Below are 18,577 nucleotides of genomic sequence, written 5' to 3'. Positions count from 1 at the left end.
TAGTAACCATCTTAGACCTTAGTTGGCTGACCCATGAAGTCTTTCTATCAGCTTTTAAGATGTTTGGATGTACTGGTTTTGAGTACTCTGCTGAAGAGACCTTGGGGGATATGTACAAGAACTGCCGCTAACTAGCATTAGCATTAGTTAGTGTCAGTTTTCTTAACGCAGCCTTTCACCAAAAACTATTGCCCTGTTAGCTATGTATGTACAATACATCGCTACATGGCGATAGTTTCAGGTATCCACAGTGAAAACTGCAGCTAACACTAGCGTGAAGGCAATACAAATTCCGGTGTTAGCGGGCCAAAACTGATGAAAGTCCAATTTGCGGGCAAAAAACTCACATTAGTTAGCCCAACATGACTTTTTTTGCCTCTAGAGGCATAAATAGCCTATAAGTCCACCTCCAATGAAAAATAGGAAACAAAACCAATGGTATGCAGACTAGGGGTGGGCGGAATTTGCGAAAGTGACTTTCGCAAATTATCGCGAAAATGTTAAAAATCTCCGCAAACACGCGGAAATATCGCGAAGATGGGGAAGCTTTTTCCCGCCCGTTCGCGGTATTTTCTGCGTGGTCGCGGCTCGCCAACTTACCCATGCGCTTGCTCGCGGGGGCGCGGCCATCTTGTTTTCACTCTTCTTGCGGTGCATGATCGCGAGAAGAAAGACGTGATCACGCAGCCAATGACATTACTGCGGGCGCGAACTGTCGCGAGACAGCGCAAATGGCTACCAACAATCCAACATCTCGTGGAGAACGCGACCGGATCGGGAAAACTTGTCGGCGAATGCGGGGATTCAGGTAAGGTGATCGCGCGCGCGTGAGAATATATTATTTTACAGCGCGAGCAGGAAACAAATTATCGCTAAGCTGCGGAATGCGGAAATTTTGACATTTTCGCGCTCTCCGCGGAACGCGAAAATGTCAAATTAACGCAATTTCCGCGAGCGGAACGGAAATTTAGCCTAGGCCTAATGCAGACTGGAGCAGCCAGGGCCAAGTGCAGCACAGATCAACAACCCCCACCCAACAGCCAGGATGACCACCCAGAGTCCCAGGCGGAGAGGAAATCTAGGGCTACAATCATGAAAAGTGGCGCATCGCTAGGCAAAACCAGTGATGCATCACTTATCATTGCGCACTCCTTGCAACATCATGGCATCCAAAACTTTGAAAGCGCAGTCAGCCCCCGTGGCCCAGAGGACTCCCTGGGTCTGCTTTTGAGCCTCAGAGTGGGATGCGGAGGTGCTGTGGAGTTGCTGGGCCACGGTAGTAGACATTGATGCGTCGGCGATCGGCGTTAACTGGTGGTGAAGTCTGCCAGGTCACACAGAAACACATTGCTGACCTCTGTGAGAAGACCACCTTGTGCCTCTTGGAGCTGTAAATGGTAGAGGTGCTCCTGTGCACCAACACAGGGTGGTCTAAATCGCATACCACACACCACCACTACACCGGGGTGCATGGGGGAGATTGGCAATGGTGGTCCGTGCCTCTCTGCATCACAGACCGGAGGATGTTGCGCTGGCTGGATGCGCATTGCAGCGTTGTGAATGGCTTAGGGGAGGGAGCCTGCCTGCCTACTTCCTGTTCCTGGAAACAGACCCAGGAGAGTAGGAGCACAGAAGATGCGGGACCTGGCATCGAGGTAAGAATTTTAAAAATATATATTTACAACCTCCACTCCCCCATGTTCCCGTCCCTCCAGTGTCCTTTCCCAGGTTTCCCACTGCCCAGGTGTCCAGTCCTCCTTGCAGTACTAAATAATGGCAGCCGCTGTGCGGCCATGCACAGCGGGTGTACCACTGGCGAGCCAAAGGCAAGCACGCGTGTGTCCGTGCTCCCCTGGAATGCACCAGGCCCCTAAGGACCCTTCCCCTCGGACACTCCACTGCTACGATACCAGCACCCTCCTCGCCATCAACCCTGGACGCCTCACCGCCTGCCATCTAGCAACACTGTAGAATTCTCTTGCACCCTGCGCCTGTCGAACCTGCAAATGCACCTTCTGCCTCATCAGCACACCAGGGCCTCCTTCCACACAGCCGACCAACAGCACAGCTGACCGGCTCAACTGCTTCCTCCTCAACGTGCGGTCCCTCCACAAACACGCAACAGAAATCTGGGACCTCCTTGATGGCACCTCTTCAGACATCGCCTTCTTCACAGAAACCTTGACCAACCTCTGCTCTCGACCAGACATCGCCATCACCATCCACGACGGCTACAAATTCACCCCCACAGACCACCCCGAGCAGCTAGGAGGAGGCATTGCCATTGTCTAAAACCCCGACTGATCACGCACTCTAATGACCCGACGGTGACCATGGAACAACTCCACTTCCAGATTCGGACCAACACCACCCTTTGTGGCACCCTCATCTACACACCCCCGGGGCCATGAACCCCCATTCACCAATACCGTTGTAGACCTCATCGCACCCACGGCTCTCCCATCACCAACTACATCCTACTCTGAGACCTCAAGTTCCATCTGGACAACCCCAGTGACCAGAACACCACCCCCCTCCTGGGAAACCTCACCAACATCGGACTCAAGCAGCTAGTCACAGCACCAACCCACATAGCCTGACACAGGCTCAAGCCCGTCTTCTCCACTAGCGGGAACTTCAAATACAGCTACACCACAGGATTCTCATGAACTGACCATCATTGTTTACATCACGCCTACACCATGCCCACCGTACACCATTGCCATCATTGCCCCCTGGCCCGTTGTGGCTGGATCAAGGTTACAGAAGAACTTCCCGTCAACTCCCTCAGCACCACCCCTCCACAAACGCTTACAGACGCCAACACTGTAGCGCACAACCTCCACCGATGGATCTCCAACTGCACCAACACCCTAGCACCCCACAAGAAAATACCAGGCAAACAACACTCAAAGAAGGCCAACTGGTTTACTCCTGCTCTGCACTAGTCCAGCCCCACCTGCAGACATCTAGAGAAGAGATGGAGCCACAACATCAATCAACTCCCCAACACAGTCACCCTTGCAGCATGGCGCAAGTGTGCCTGCGCTGGCGCATGGCAGCCATTGTGTGTCAACTTAGGGGAAAAGGACAGGGGGGCTTATTCATGAGCCCTTTCTTGACGGACTAGTAGCATGGATCTTGTACCACTTTCCGCTGTATTTGCAAAGTGATGCATCTAGGCATATGCATGACCTTGTGAAGCCCTGTGCCACATTATACCTGCATCAGGTATGATGTATGCAGAGTGGGCGTTCCCAGGCAACAAAGCCTGATAGGAGTGGTGCAGTGAAATCCATCAGATTTCACTGCAACAATTGCAGGATGCCACTGCGTCAATACAGGCGTAAGGGTCACATAGTGCCACAGGGATAGGCTGGCCTCATGCATTGCTGAAGTTGCATCATGCTTGTGACACAACTGCAGCAATGCGTGACTTTTGCGTTGACAGATACGTCAAGTTTCCAGACATATCTGTCATTAATTGCGACATGGAGTACAGTAAATACAGTGCATCCATAGTGTCGCAAGAAGGGAGTAGTGAAAAGTATTGCAACGCTATTTTGTCGCAGTGATGCAACACTTTTTATGAATGAGGCCCAGGAATGCGTCCCGCTAACAGAAGTGGCGATCTTAAAAATTCACGTTTACGCCGCAAAAGTGCTTCTAACTGCAGTTAGCGGCAACTTGTAAATACAGCAATTTAAAAAAATCTGCTGTAATGTCCAAAAATTAAATTGACACTACGGCAGCGTTAACTCCTTGTACATATGCCCCCTTTTGTGTTATTATGCAGGCAGGAATGTATGTAGTGACCTATTAGACTCTACCTGGGTTAAATGCACTTGGGTGACAATGTTTCACCATGGTTTAAAGGGGAAAATTAAGGACAAAATTGAATTACAACGTTCTTCTTTTTCAGAACAGACAAAAGGAGCAAATGAAGCTCTGAGGAAGATCTTAAAGTTTGCCTAGAGTTATTTCATCTGACTGATATGAAAATTCTGTGGACCTGCTGTCTCAAGATCCTATGCAAGTTGAAGCAGTGAGTGGTCCTTTCAAGGAGATGAAATACCGGAGTAAGGCTGCTTTATGTATATATTGTACAAATGCTAGGCACATGATTCAGACCTGTCCTAAACGGCATTTGAGGAATGGTGGAAATGTTCAGTCTTCTCCTGAGAAGAAGGCGGGAGTGTGCTGGCTCTCTTATTTTGGATTGTCTATGAATAATTCTGATAATCTTTGATTCCTCTTACTAACTGCAATGAGAGCAAGAAAAGGAAAGGTTGTTAATACTTCTGTATTGTTGGATAGTGGTGCCTGTGGAATGCTTATTGACCACAATTAGGCCACAAAGAGTTATAACTTCATGCCCATATGTGAGATTTTTTCCCGAATGTAATTCTGTTTTGGTGATCATGCTGAGGTGTCATCTTTGGACTTTATTGCTCTTAATTGCTCTGTAATCGTTGGAATTACTTGGTTAAAAAGGCACAATCCTTTTGGGATTTGGTCAAGATGAACAATACAATTGTCAACACAGTTTCTTCATGACCATTGTCATGCCTCGGGAAGTTGTCGCCAACTGATGAGATAGCAGTGCCACATCTGACTTAATAACTACTAAAGTATCTTTAGTGCCATTGCAATACTTTGCTTTATCTTCAGTTTTTGCTATGTCTGAAGTCAATTCACTTCCTCAACGGAAATATGATTGCCCAATACCACCTGAACTAAATAGCACAATTCCTTTTGGATACGCTTATTCCTTAACTGAGAATGGGAAGAAAACTCTAAAGGCTTATTTAAAGGTGACTTTACAGAATGCGTTAATTGTGACATTTTAATCACCTGCTGGAGTATCATTTTGTTTTGTTCCTAAGAAAGAGCACATTTGTTCACCCTATATTGATAATGGAGGCTTACACAAAATCATAATCAAAAATAGATATCCTTTGGCTCTTAAGAAGACTTTTTGGAGGAGTCAGCCCACAGAGCACATGTTTTTATTAAATTAAGCTTACATGGCTCTTATGATCTTGCACATATCAAAGAAGGCATCAGGTGGAAGGTGGCTTCTTGTGCTGCTTTTGAGTATTTTTAATCTTGTGTGATGTCATTTGAGTTTTTGCAACCCTCCTGGTATCTTTCAGATTCAATATCCTCTGATATCTTGATTTGGTTTGTCTTGCTCTGTTGCGGTAATATTTTGATGTTTTGAAAGACTAGTAGAATAAGAATGCATGAGCCTGGTGCTGCCTAGACGCCTACAACAAAACCTGAGAAGTGTGAGTCAGAGAAAAAATAAATAGCTCGGATTTAGATTAAATGCCGCTGGCTTTTCTATGTAAGGTATCAGATAAATCACTGTTAAAGAGATTCAAAGTTTCCTTGGATTTACAAACTTTTAACATCAATTTGTTTAGAATTTTGCATTGATAGCTGGCATTCCACGCAACATAATAAAGGAGAATATGGAAAATAATTTTTGCTGGGATGATCAAACTGAAATAGTTTTCAGTACACCAAAACAGATGTTTGTTCAAGCGCCAACCCATGCATTATTATGCACTTCATAGACGTTTATTGTGGTAACAGACACATCTGAAAGAGCAGCTGGAGCAATCCTATTACAGAAGTAGGGAGATGATTTACAGAAGTACCCTGCATATGTTCTGTCCCATATTCTATCTAAGTTATAATTGAATTAGTCAATGCTTGAAAAAGATGGTATGCACTCAATCAACAACTGCCAGGCCAGGACTAATCCAAACGTGAAAACAAACCAAGAGTGATTTTGACCTACTTAGGCCCTATAAGTGCATGATAGCTTGATTCTTAGATTAGAGCAATCATGGGACTCATGCCTGGGCATTTCTGTTGTACATTGAACGTCTAACCACGGAAACAAAAAAGTGATGGATGAAATGCTGAATCAACTTTCAGCCTCTGGTAATGCCAATGCCTCAAATGGGATAGTGGGTACAAATTCGATAGGCTGGAATGCGGCCCCAAGCAATTGCCTGGGCTGAGATTAAATCAAACATTCCTCTTTGTTTTGGGTTGCAGTAGGCACCATAGGTGCTCACTGTGCCCCAGGACTCAAGTTATACCTTTATGCCTCACTGACAAGGACTAAGAAGGCCATGGAAGGTATTCAACAGCATACAACCATCTGTCTAGCATGCAGTATAGCTGTTGACATCCTGGTGGAATTCCAAGTTTTTAAATAACTTTAATATAAAGGGGTGAATGCTGGTTTTGTTTCTACTGACAATGACAGTAAAGTAGTATGTGTCATGACATACAACTATTTTGGTGTTCTCTATTGTGCACATTGTCTGAACCTCATTGTACATAACTCTCTGAAACATTTAATATTTGTTACTAGGATAATGAAGATCTGTTGCAATCTATTTGGGTATTTCAGTGTTTGCTTTATACCCCAAAGGCAACTTAGGATTCTGCAAACAGCCGTTGCATTACCTACCAAATGGAACTCCTCACTCTGCGTGCTGCAAAGCCTATTTCAACAATACTAGATCATTCATATCTGTCTGTTGCAGAAAACGGTAATGCATAATCTATGACAGTGATTCTTCATCAATATGGGAATGAGCAGTGGAAATGCTAACATAAGCAATGTTAGTCCTGTGGTTCCTCTGTTGCAACATAAGGGTGCAGGTGACAGAACGGACTACGGGGAGTACACTTGCACCACTTTTGTTACAATTCGCTCCTTGTGCTATTGTGCCCTCCACCAGGGGGTCTAACTGTGGACTTTCCAGCGTTCTAATAAGCTTCCGCACCTTCCACTGTTTCTATGTATAAATGACTGTCAAGGCGGTTCCTGACAATGGGTTTTGCAGTTTGGCACAGGGCTCCATCAACGTGACAGAGCCTAGCACCAAACTGCATTCTTTTCATTTTCAAATAGAAAATCCCAAAATGAGATGAGATTTTCTTTTTTGAAATGTAAAATATAGTGCCCCCACACCATGAGAGTTATCTCCTATGGCGAGGAGGGCATTTTGTGTTTTTTTACTGTCCCTTACCGCCAGGGTTTGCCCTTACTCCATCGGGCCATATGAGATGTTTGGCTACGGTGGTGGCAGAGTAGACCCTGGCATACCTAAACCTATGGTCCACTTGCATTTAAATCAAGGGGCAGACCACTGTGCTGCCAGGGAAGGAGCACTGTTGGTGTTGTAATGAAGTTCCCTCTCCACCAACATCAAATTGGCCCCTTAACCTACTGTTCTGATCCAGATAGTATGACTGTACCTTTATTGCAAAAGGAGACTATTACCTTACTCTGTTTACTGAACAAGTGTTCTGATTCTCGTATGCCTGCTGGAAGTGGATATCAAATAGAATAACCATCTACGCAATAGCCAAAGAAAGAGCAGATGCATTTCATAACCTCTGTTTTCCGTTCAAATGATGTAGCCCAGTCTTGTAACCCAGTAAAGAGTACCATCTCCAATACTAAAGAGACTGTGTATATATGTTCAAAGTAAAAAGTGATCAGTTTAGCAAAGGAGAGAAAAGATCGACTAGAAAACCAGCAGCAAATAATCGTTTGAACAAAATACTACGTTTAGTGATGTTGCCTTTTGTGGAAGTTGCGAAGCATACAACTGTCCTTGCAGAGAAACATGTACAGTCCTCACAGGGTATTATTAGATCTATAGTTCTGGAATTGCAGGAAGAGAATAAAATATTTCAGATACTATTACAATATTATAACCTTGAGTGCAACTGGGAATCTAGAACCCCTTTGTTGCAGGGATTCTGCTCAGGAACATAACTATGCTTGGGACCATAGAACATCAGTAGGCAGGTACTGAGTCACCATACGACCTCAGTAACCATGAACCCGAGTTTGACCAGCTATAGTGTCTCACTTGCCCTCCAAACTATATCCAGACAGACAAGTGAATTGACACCCCAGAACACAACACTCCCGACCCTCACAGGTATTGAGGTAACAGGACTTCCCCTTTCACTCTCACACTCGTCCTCCTCCACAATAAGATATAACAGAGTCACGAAGGAAGTTGAAAATGTTTATTTAAACTATCGTGATTTAGAATGCAGTATTCGTGCCACAATCAGAATACAAATGCCTAACGAAAATACAGTCAGCATAGTCAGTAAACCATATAGTATAAAAAGCCCTGTAATATTATAAAGCAGATTAGCCTAACCGCCCTCCCCTTCAACAGAAGAGGAATGATTATTCAACAAAGATCTCTGGAATTGGTATTGGACCTCATACGTTAGGATACACAGGTGTATGATCTACATCTCAGGTACAGCCGTGATCTCCTCACAGAAAGTCTCTCTGTCTCTCTATGGGGCATATCTACAAGGCGGCGATAGAAAATTATTGCCGCTTTTGCGGCCGTTTTCGGCCGAAAAGCGGCGATAATTTTATCTCCTAATTAGCAAGGTTACGCTAACACGTGAAAACCTTGCTTTAGCGCACAAAATCTTAACGCCCAGCTTTGCATCTCTAATGAGATGCAAAGTGGGTGTTCCTGACCTAACATGACAGGAGAAATGTCGCTAAGCGACATTTCTCCTATCATCAAGCCCCACGCTATGAAGCATAGCGGCAAGAAAAGTAGCGATAACCCCTGTTATCGCTACTTTCCTTACACCTGCTTCAGGACTGACTTAGCCATGATATCCTATGGAAGGTGGATATCATGGCTAAGTTTGTGGGGTCCTATCAACAAGCTAACGCCACATTTCGTGAGATTATCGCTGGGTTTCCAGCGATAATCTCACGGTAGGCAGTTTCGCTAGGATTTTTATCGCTTGTGAGATAAGCGTTGCTAATAGCACGCTATCTCAGCGATAAAAATCCATGCTAGCGATAATTATCCTAGCGCTAAGTGCGCTTAGCGATAATTATCGCCGGTTGTTGCTGATCTGCCCCTATATATGTTACATTACTGTGCATATGTGAAGGCTCATAGGCTCACAAACAACAGCTGCACTTATGCGTTTTGTCTAGGTGCTAGTGCCTGGCCAGAACAAAATAACAAGGGACACTGTTTTTTGATCTTGTCTGCTGTGTTTAGACTAAATCCCAGTAAAGAACAGAGCGTGAAAAGAACTGCAAGTTCTGCATGAAAGTACAATGTTGCATGTTTATAAAGTAACGTGCCTAAAGCAAATGCGACCTATATCGTGCACAGTTAGGCTAACATAGGGAAAACTACAATGGGCCATGCACTGAACACATGATACCTTGTCCAAGACTATTTTTCCCCAACTACGCTAGTCTCCTAACAAATGGAGAACACAATCGTGTGCTTTTAGCCATGGTACCTTGTCTCAAAGTATAAGTTTTAAAAAGTATCTGTATGAATTCTGCATTTTCTAACTCCTTTGAAATTGTGTTTTGTAGTGCTGAAGTGGAGCTAGACACTACATCTGAGATGTGTCCCTCCATTTTTCAGTGACCCCAAATGCCATGCAAAACACAAAACAGCTCTTTACTTTCTTTTCCTGGTGGTGAGGACAGTTTTTCCACAGAGGTAACACATACACAGGCCACTGACCTACAGACAAAACCTGAATCAGTGCCCCACATAATCACTGATGCAACAATATCCTGTGACTCAGATTACACTATTGATCTAACTGCTGCGACTGAAGCAAACCTCCTGACTGAGAAGGAACAAAATCCTGACTCCTTGTTTGCTCGTTCTCCTTCAAGCATGATATATATTGAAAAGTCAAGATATCTAAGTATTCTATGCTCAGATGAACCTTGTAGTGCAGAGGAAAATGAAAAGATCTCACATGATCAAGAATTCTTGGACCTATTTCCCATAAGTTAACTGTAAAATGGGAAAAAAAGTCTAATCATTAGAGATTCTGAGCTAAGCACTATTCTTGGCCATCCTGAAAAAGAAACTTCAATGTTTTTTAAAGTGCTACTGTCAACAGGGAGTCTACCTTCCATGAAATACTATTATTCCAAGTTAAAAGTCTGTCCTTGTACCTCTCTGCCTTCATCGTGTCTCCTTGCAGAGTCTCCAGAATCCTCATCTGGTCTGCTGTCATCAGAGCATGTATCAAACAAACAATGGTTCTGTCGGGTATGCACTATTTCTTTAAACATTGAATCAATCAAAGGTTAATTTCATGAAAGACAAATTCTCATAAGCAACACACATAGAGACCAAAAGAGGGGGTATATGAAAAGTTTTTATAAATTACTTCATTTATAAATCCCCACAATCAATTTGTATGGCTGTCACTATAAAAAGTAAACTGTAATTTGTGACAAAGTGAAGAGTGGTGCTCAGTGCTATAGTGAGGTGCGTAATATATACAAAGTGACTTTCGTGATAACGACGTTTTAAAAGGCCAGAATACAACGGCTGTTTGAATAGGTCTGTAGACTGAATAAATGAGTCTTTATACAGAGTCTTTCAGCTGGTCCAGGGGATATGTCGACGTTTCAACCCAGGGGGGCATTACTGTCTTAGTCAATGCCGGTCTTCATCAGGACAAGGAAATGGGGGACAGCCAACTGGGGCCCGTGGTGATTCAGAGGGCTGGTGTGTATGCAGTAGCAAAGGGGTACTGCTGGTGTTCTTCCAAAGTGGGTATCCCACTGAAGGGAATCGACCACTGTCTTCCGAATTCTAAAGACCTCGATGTGGTGGAAGGTTACAGGCAATCGTCCTGTCTCTTGTGATCACTCTATGATTCTCAATGATAATGGTGCCAGGAAAAAATGAATTAGTTCCGGTCCGTGGGTGCAGGCTAACGTCCTATCTGCTCGAGCTCCGACACCAAGTGTGCCGCTGGGCATCTATTTCATGGTAGGGTCATCAGAGCATGAGCCCTCCGCCAGCCTTCCTTCAGAAACAGAGCCTTAACCCTCAGATAACCTGCCTTAAGAGACTGAACCCTCAGTCAGCCTGCCTTCAGAGTCTTAGCCCTTAACCAGCTTGCTTTCAGCACCTGAGCCCTCAGCCAGCCAGCCTTCAGAGCCTGATGCCTTGCCAACATATCTTCAGAGCCAAAGCCTTCAGCTTGCCTTACTTCAGAATCTGAGCCCACAGCCTGCTTGCCTTCAAAGCTTCAGCCTCAAGCCTGTCTGCCTTCTCAGCTTGAGCCTCCAATATGTCTGCATTCTGACCCTAACCCTACATTCTTTCTTGTAAGCCACCAGAATCAGCACCTAAAGAGCCAGAATCTCTAGTCTGCGTGTCCCCTGAGACAGAAGTCTCAGCATGTAAACCTCGAAGGCCAGAGCCTCCTGCATATCTTCTTCCAGAGTATCCTGCATGTGAGTCTTCCTCAGGTCTACGTTCAGGACCAGAGCTTCAAGTCTGCTTCGTTTTAGCTCCTTTGTCCTCTGTCACCTTGCCTTTGGCTTCTGGGCCTCCTGCCAATCTGCTATTCACTTTTGTGTCAACAGTCAATCTGCCTTCATTTTTAGGGTGCTACTCTGGCTTGACATCATCTGAATCTCCCGCACCTTTGATTCAAGTTCACAAGCCTCTATTCCTGGTTTTGGAACCTTGAAGTCTGCATTCATTTCTACCTCCTGCACCAGAGCGCTTACCTCTTCAGAGTTCTGTCTCCAATGCTCCTGTTAATCCACCGCTTGTTATACTGCACACCGAGCATCACATTTTTCCAACAGTCCTCTGGTACCTTTTATTGCAATTATGATAGAAATAGACTTGTTTTACAGGAGCAAAGACTTGGTTCCAGTTTCTCGGGAGCGGCTGTTGAAGGTAGTATAGTGTCATGATTCGATCACTGCTCACTTGTTTCCACCACCAGGAGGTCTAACTGTGGGACCTTCCAGTGTTCTAATAAGTTTGCGGACCTTCCACGGTATGTATATACTGACTTCCAGCCTCTTCAACTTTAATTTGAAATTCTCATCCCTTCCAGCTTCATGCCTGGTTTTTGGAAGACAGCCTGCTCCTGCTAAAAACTCCTTGCCACTCTATCACAAGGATGATGTCATCAGTGATGTCATTTGAGATGTCATCAGTGATGTCATGAGTGATGTAACTGACCATGTCATGAGTGATGTAATATGTGACGTCATCAGCAGTGCATTGCGGGCGCGCGAGTTATAGTTAGCTGAACTAACTATAACGGGGGAATTTCAGTGGTTTTGTACAAGTGAAAAGTCCAGCTAACTATAACACCCCTGAAACCTATGGTTTTTTCAGTGAATTTCTGAGGTTTTTTAAATGCTAATTCCTAACTATAACGTGCCTGAAACCTATGTTTTTTTCTGTGAATATATATATATTAGCATTTAAAAAACCTCACTCACTAACACACCCATGACTCACTGTTTGTATGTGTTGAAGACAGCATGTGTGCAGGACTGTATGGGTGGATGAGTGTGTGTATGGGTGTGTTAGTGAGTGAATGACTGTCTCAATAGTGTCTTTATGAGTAACTACATATGTTTTAAACTAGTATATGTGACTATTGGTGTATATAAGTGAGTATATGTGAGAGTGAGAGATTGAAAGAGTTCCTGTATGAATAAGTATGTGTTTCTATAAGTGATTGTTTAAAAGACTAAGTATGTGTAATTTTCCGTAGAAGTAAGTGTGGTGGTGTGTGTATAACTGTATATGCAAGTAAATGTATGTTTGATCCTTTATTAGCATGAGTGACTATGTGTGTGAGTAACTCTATGGATGAGTGGCATTGTGTAACAGGATGTATAGGTGTATGAGTACATATGATGAGTGAGTACATGTATGAGTGACTGTATAGGACGGTTGGTGAATGAGTGGATGTGTATGTGGATCTTAGAATTACTGAAGAGGTTGTTGTAACTGGTATTGGTATGTCCATTGTTTTGAAAATTTTAGTCTCTATTTTTGAATGGGTGTATCAAAGGTTATATTAGGGTGAGAGGAGGTCTGCCACTCTATCACAAGGATGATGTCATCAGTGATGTCATCAGTGATGTCATTTGAGATGTCATCAGTGATGTCATGAGTGATGTCACTGACCATGTCATGAGTGATGTAATATGTGACGTCATCAGCAGTGCATTGCGAGCGCGCGAGTTATAGTTAGCTGAACTAACTATAACAGGGGAATTTCAGTGGTTTTGTACAAGTGAAAAGTCCAGCTAACTATAACACCCCTGAAACCTATGGTTTTTTCAGTGAATTTCTGAGGTTTTTTAAATGCTAATTCCTAACTATTACGTGCCTGCAACCTATGGTTTTTTCTGTGAATTTCAAAGGTTTTTTAAATGCTAATTTCTAACTATGCCTACAGAGATAGGACATGTGAAGAAAGAAGAAAAAATGCACAGAAAGAAAAAAAAGAAGTGCAGAAAGAAGCAACAGAAGTCCTCAAGACGAAGAAAAGTGCAGGAAGAAGGATAACGTGCAGAAAGAACAAGAAGAAGAGCAGAAAGAATCCTTGTTGCAAAATCATCCTGTACCCTCAACTTTTTCAGACGGATACTGGTGGTAACTGAGTCTGACTAACCAGTCCTAGAGCCAGTGCAATGCTAAAAGACACTTAGAATACAGTGAAAACACCTACATACACTAGGGAACATTATGCGTTGGGGTCCCCCTGTGATTAGCATGAGCTCCTCTGTAAGCCCCTAGTATATAATAGGGCAGGGGGATTAAAACTACCTCTTAAAACAGGCCACAGGGCGTTTTTGCACATGTTAACTCAGGCCCTGTCCCCTCCCTTCATCACTGTGTAAACACGCCCTGTGTCCGTTTTTAGTTGGGAGATTAAGTTCATTTGAATCCTGAGGGTCCCTAGGGTCCAACTAGCCCACTAGGTACCTCCAGTAAGTGCCACAGAGCTGCGTTGCAGAGAGGTGTAAAAAGTGGCACAGCCTGGACCACCTCTCTGCAATGCAGCTCAGTGGCGCTTACTGGAAGCACTTGGTGGGCTAGTTAGCCCCCAGGGGCCCTCAGTATTGAAGGGAAATTATATCCCCAATTTAAAACGTGCCATAGTGCGTGTTTGCACACGTCACCTCAGGCCCCGTCCCCTCCCTTCACCACTGTGTAAACGCGCCCTGTGGCTGTTCTAAGTTGAGAGATTAAGTCCCCTTGAATCCTAAGGGTCCCTAGGGTCAAACTAGACCACTAGGTACCTCCAGTAAGCGCCACAGAGCTGCGTTGCAGAGAGGTGTAAAAATGGGCTTGGCCTCAGAACACCTGTCTGCAGCGCAGCTCCCTGGCGCATACTGGAGATGCCTGTTGGGCTAGTTGGCCCTCAGGGACCCTCAGTATTGAAGAGGAATTAATTCCCCAACCTATAACTCGCCAGGGGGCGCGTTTGCAGTGTGCTGCAAGGAGGGGGCGTGGCCTCCGGCACGATGCCAGTCTTTTATTTATTTTAATTTTTTAAGAAGGGGGCTGTGTGGTTCCCCTTCTTATTCTAATTTATTGGCCCTGATGACCCCATCCCCCAGGGCCTGTCTCCTAATTATATTTTTTTGACCCCAATGCCCAGGGCCGGCCACTGTTTTTTATTATTTTTAAAAAATATATATTTATAGACACACCTAGGACATGCTGGACAAACCGTACGTACCTATCACCATGACGATTTGAGTGATATTCATTAAAAGGCGACTATGCATACAATGAATCCACGTGGAATGTATTTACACCACTAGTGAAGCTCTGACATGTCTGATGCCCTACCGTGCCTAATCCCGGTAGACACCCTTGTCGTTTATTTATACAAACATGGGTAGCTATTGACGGGCACATTTAATACACATGCACACCAAGCCATTTAAAGGGGATTCGACAAAAATTCGACCAAAACTATGTAAGAACCCCCCTCACGGTTAATAAAACACACATCCACTGCCGGATGTGTAATACTTTTTATTTTACTCTCTGGAAAGGGGACAAACATCACTTGAGAGTCACAGCGCGCTCCTGGCAGAGCCCAATGCTGTGTTACACCCACCATTGCCTGCCAAGTGCCACACACCTCTGTGTTGTATTCCACCAGCTAGTGCATATGCTATGACACTCTCTAGCCCATGTGCACTGTAACACCACCCCGTGAATATGTCATGCCACACTTGTCTTCGCACGGGTTATATTGCCCCATCTAACGTGCCTTCCTCGATGCCTATGTTATAACGCACAGTGCTATGCCATACATATTACAATCTGGGATCCATATCTTTGTCACAGTGCATATGCAACGTTACAATCCCCAGCACATATTTTATATTACAACTTTAGAGACTAGTTAGGTTACACAACACTGCCCTGTGCATATTACACTCCAAGGCGCACATCGCATAGCACGCGCTAGTGCCTGTGCTATCTCGCGCTCTCCAATGAATCTGTCATTGCGCACAATGTATTGCACATTATATTTCACGCCCGGTTCATCTTATATCACACTTTTTGGTGCATAGTTTATACCACACTATATCTAGTTTTCATTTTCAATCGTGCTCTCAGGACTATGTTCTATATAACACTGTGTTCACCTACCCTTTTCACGGGCATTACATTTTGCGATAGGGGGTGGAGGGTCAGGGGGTGTTTCTGCCAAGTGAGCCCGGAGTCACAGTCACAAACGTCCTCTTCTTCCTGAATAAAAGTGAGATTATGCTGCATACTTGTTCATATTTTAAGTAGTTCGCACAGACACACGTTTTAAAAACAATAAAGTTCCTAATACCCGCCTTCTCTGAACAGTTAGCTTGCTGCCCCATCCCCCTCCTCCCTATCCTCTGTTGTGTGAATCCATGGACTAGCCTCCTCCCTCCTGCCATGCATGGTCTGATGTGCTGCCACTGTCCTCAATTTAGTATGATGTACCAGTCCCCTCCTCCTGCCCTCCATTGCCCAATTCTATGCCCCATCATTGACCTCCTGCTTAAACTCTGTGCTTAGCTTGCTGCCCCTATTCTCCTTCCCCCTGCCCTCCGATATCTTTGTGCATGCCCCTGCTCCATCCTTTTTGCCCACCATGTTCCATGGACCTGCTACTCCTATCTACTCTGAGTGTTCTGTTGAGCTGCCACTCCCCTCCCACCTGCCTAGCATTGTCAGATGACTGTAACCTGTCCCTGCCACCTCCACCCTGCCTGTCCACATGCCATGCCCCTATCCTCTTCCTCCTGTCCTACATGGCCCATTGTACTGCCACACCCTTCTGCCCTCCCTGGTCTGTTGTGCTGGAACTGCTCCTCCTGCCTGCCCCGTGCGGTCTGTTGTGAGGCCCCTTCCCCTGAACTTTCTTGTCTGTGCACAGGTCCTGACCCTCCCTTCTATCCTCCATCGTCCTTTGTGCATGCCCCTGCACCCTCCTTCTTGCCCATCATAGCCATTGTGCTGCCACCAACCCTCCCACTTGCCATGCATGGTCTTCTGTGCTGCCATGGCCCCTCCCACCTTCCCTGTGTGGTCAGTTAGCTGCCCCTGACCCCCTCCCACCTTCCCTCCATGGTCTGTGTGTCTGCCATCACAGTCTCACTGTTGCTCTTCATGGTGTGTCTTGCTTCTAGTGCCCATCCTGCCTGACCTCCATGGCTATCTTGCTGCTCCTGCCCTGCCCCCTTGCCCCCAGCCCTCTGTTTACATGTGCAGACCCCTACTCCCTCCCTCCTGGCTTGTCTGTTCCATTGTAATGCCCCTGATCCGTCCCTCCTGCCCTTTATGGTCTGTTATGCTGCAGCTTTCTCTCCTGTCTGTCCATTATGGTCAGCTAGCTACCATTGCCTCTTGCCCCTCTGTTCTCTGTTGTCCATGTGCATGGTCCTGTCCCCTTCCTCTTGCTTTCTATGGATTGTTGTGCTGCACTCCCGTCCTGCATGCCCTGTGTGGTGTATTGTGCTGCTGCAAACCCTGATGCCTGCCCTGCAGGGTCAGTTTGGTGCACCTCTCCATGTCCCTCCTGTCCTCTGTTATCCAAGTCCATGTCCCTACCCCATTTCCTTCCATGATCCAATGTACCATACTTGCGAACATTTTGAACTTGGTAAGAGGGAGATTTTGAAAAAAACTGGGGTATTGATTTTCCCCTTTGAGTTACATTGAAAAAGAGGCGATTGTAGACAGGAGACAGATCAAATAAAGCCCATTTGAGCTTAAAAACATTGGACGTTTCCTGGGTGAATCGGGTCTGTTGGCATGTATGGTTGTACTACCATTGCCTCTTCCTTCTGCCCACAATGGTCTATTACATTGCCGCAGCCTCTCTTGCAAGTCCTGTATTGTTGGTTTGTTGCCCCTGCCCCCCTTTCCACTGCACTCCATAGTCTGTTGTGCTGCCACGGCCCTTCCTGCCTGCTCAGTGTGGTTAAATTGTTGCCTTTGCACCCTCCTACCTGCCTTCAATTTTCAGAGTCCGTGCCCCTGGCCTCTGCCTCTCAACAGTATCCTAATGAACAACTAGATTGCTAACATTCTATATTTATTACAAAAGTGTGGAACGCCTGACGTCATCTTGATGTAGTCAAAACTGTAATACCTAGAGCATTTCCTTTAGAAATTACATATATGAGAGGGTCTTATTGGCATCAAAATTATGGTTAGTGCTCTAAAAGACTAAAATAAGGACATATTTTCTGAGTTTTCAAATAGCGACAAAGCACTTTTAAATTATTTGTTATCTTTATGTTTTTTTATCCAGTTGACCACTTGATTAAATGTTGCACTTAGGGGAGAGGATGTGGTGTTACTTCTAGAACTGCAGACTTTGCAACTGGGGAACCAGGTTGGAGTTTCTGTTCAGCTCGACATTCTGTGATTCTGGTCAAATCACTTAGTCTCCCCATGTCTACAACCAAAATGAATTTGTTCTTGTGTGATGTAACTAATGCTCATGTAAAGCACTCCAATACCTGACAAGTCTGCACTATATAACACTGCAAAAACACAAAATAATAATTGTTTTGCACACTTCTGTCATTGGGCTATATTTGGGCTACATCTGGGTGATTTTGGGCTACATTTGGGCTCTTTTGTCTCCGGTGGCCATTTTGGGAGATTTATTTGTTATGAAGTTTCCTAATTTCCTCATGTACTGCAGTCTCCTCAGAAGGAAATGCTTTCAGCTTTTTACTTTGATTCCATCATGAAGGTATTCAGATATGTCACACATTTGCCATAAATTCTGAAAGTTAGCACTCTAGTTGCTCATTAGATCACTGTAGTAAAACTACTGTTCACCGTGGAAGTCTGCTCCTGGTATTAAAAGTGCATGTTTCAGTCTGCATGTCAGAATTTTTTAATGAAATAGAAGAGGATTTGAGAAGTCACTCAAAATGTGCCCTCATTTTCTTTCTTCAGCATTAATCATAATTTCTATGGCAAAATGAACCCCCTCATTGTGTTCCTTTTTAAATTAAATGTTTAAGTGTTACCAGTTTATTCCAATCAAGATGGCTTCAGGTGTGCCATACTTTTGTCATAATGAAGACAGTAAGCGCTCTAGTTGTTTTTAAGAACACTCTGGGACATCTGTCATTGGGCTATACTTGGGCTACATCTGGGTGATATTTGGGCTACATTTGGGCTCTTTTGTCTCTGGTGGCCAT

The sequence above is a fragment of the Triturus cristatus genome, chromosome 2_1, assembly GCF_964204655.1.
Source record: "Triturus cristatus chromosome 2_1, aTriCri1.1, whole genome shotgun sequence".
Lineage (NCBI taxonomy): Eukaryota > Metazoa > Chordata > Amphibia > Caudata > Salamandridae > Triturus > Triturus cristatus.
The sequence above is the reverse complement of the archived record's forward strand: the minus strand, read 5'-3'. Positions refer to the sequence as shown.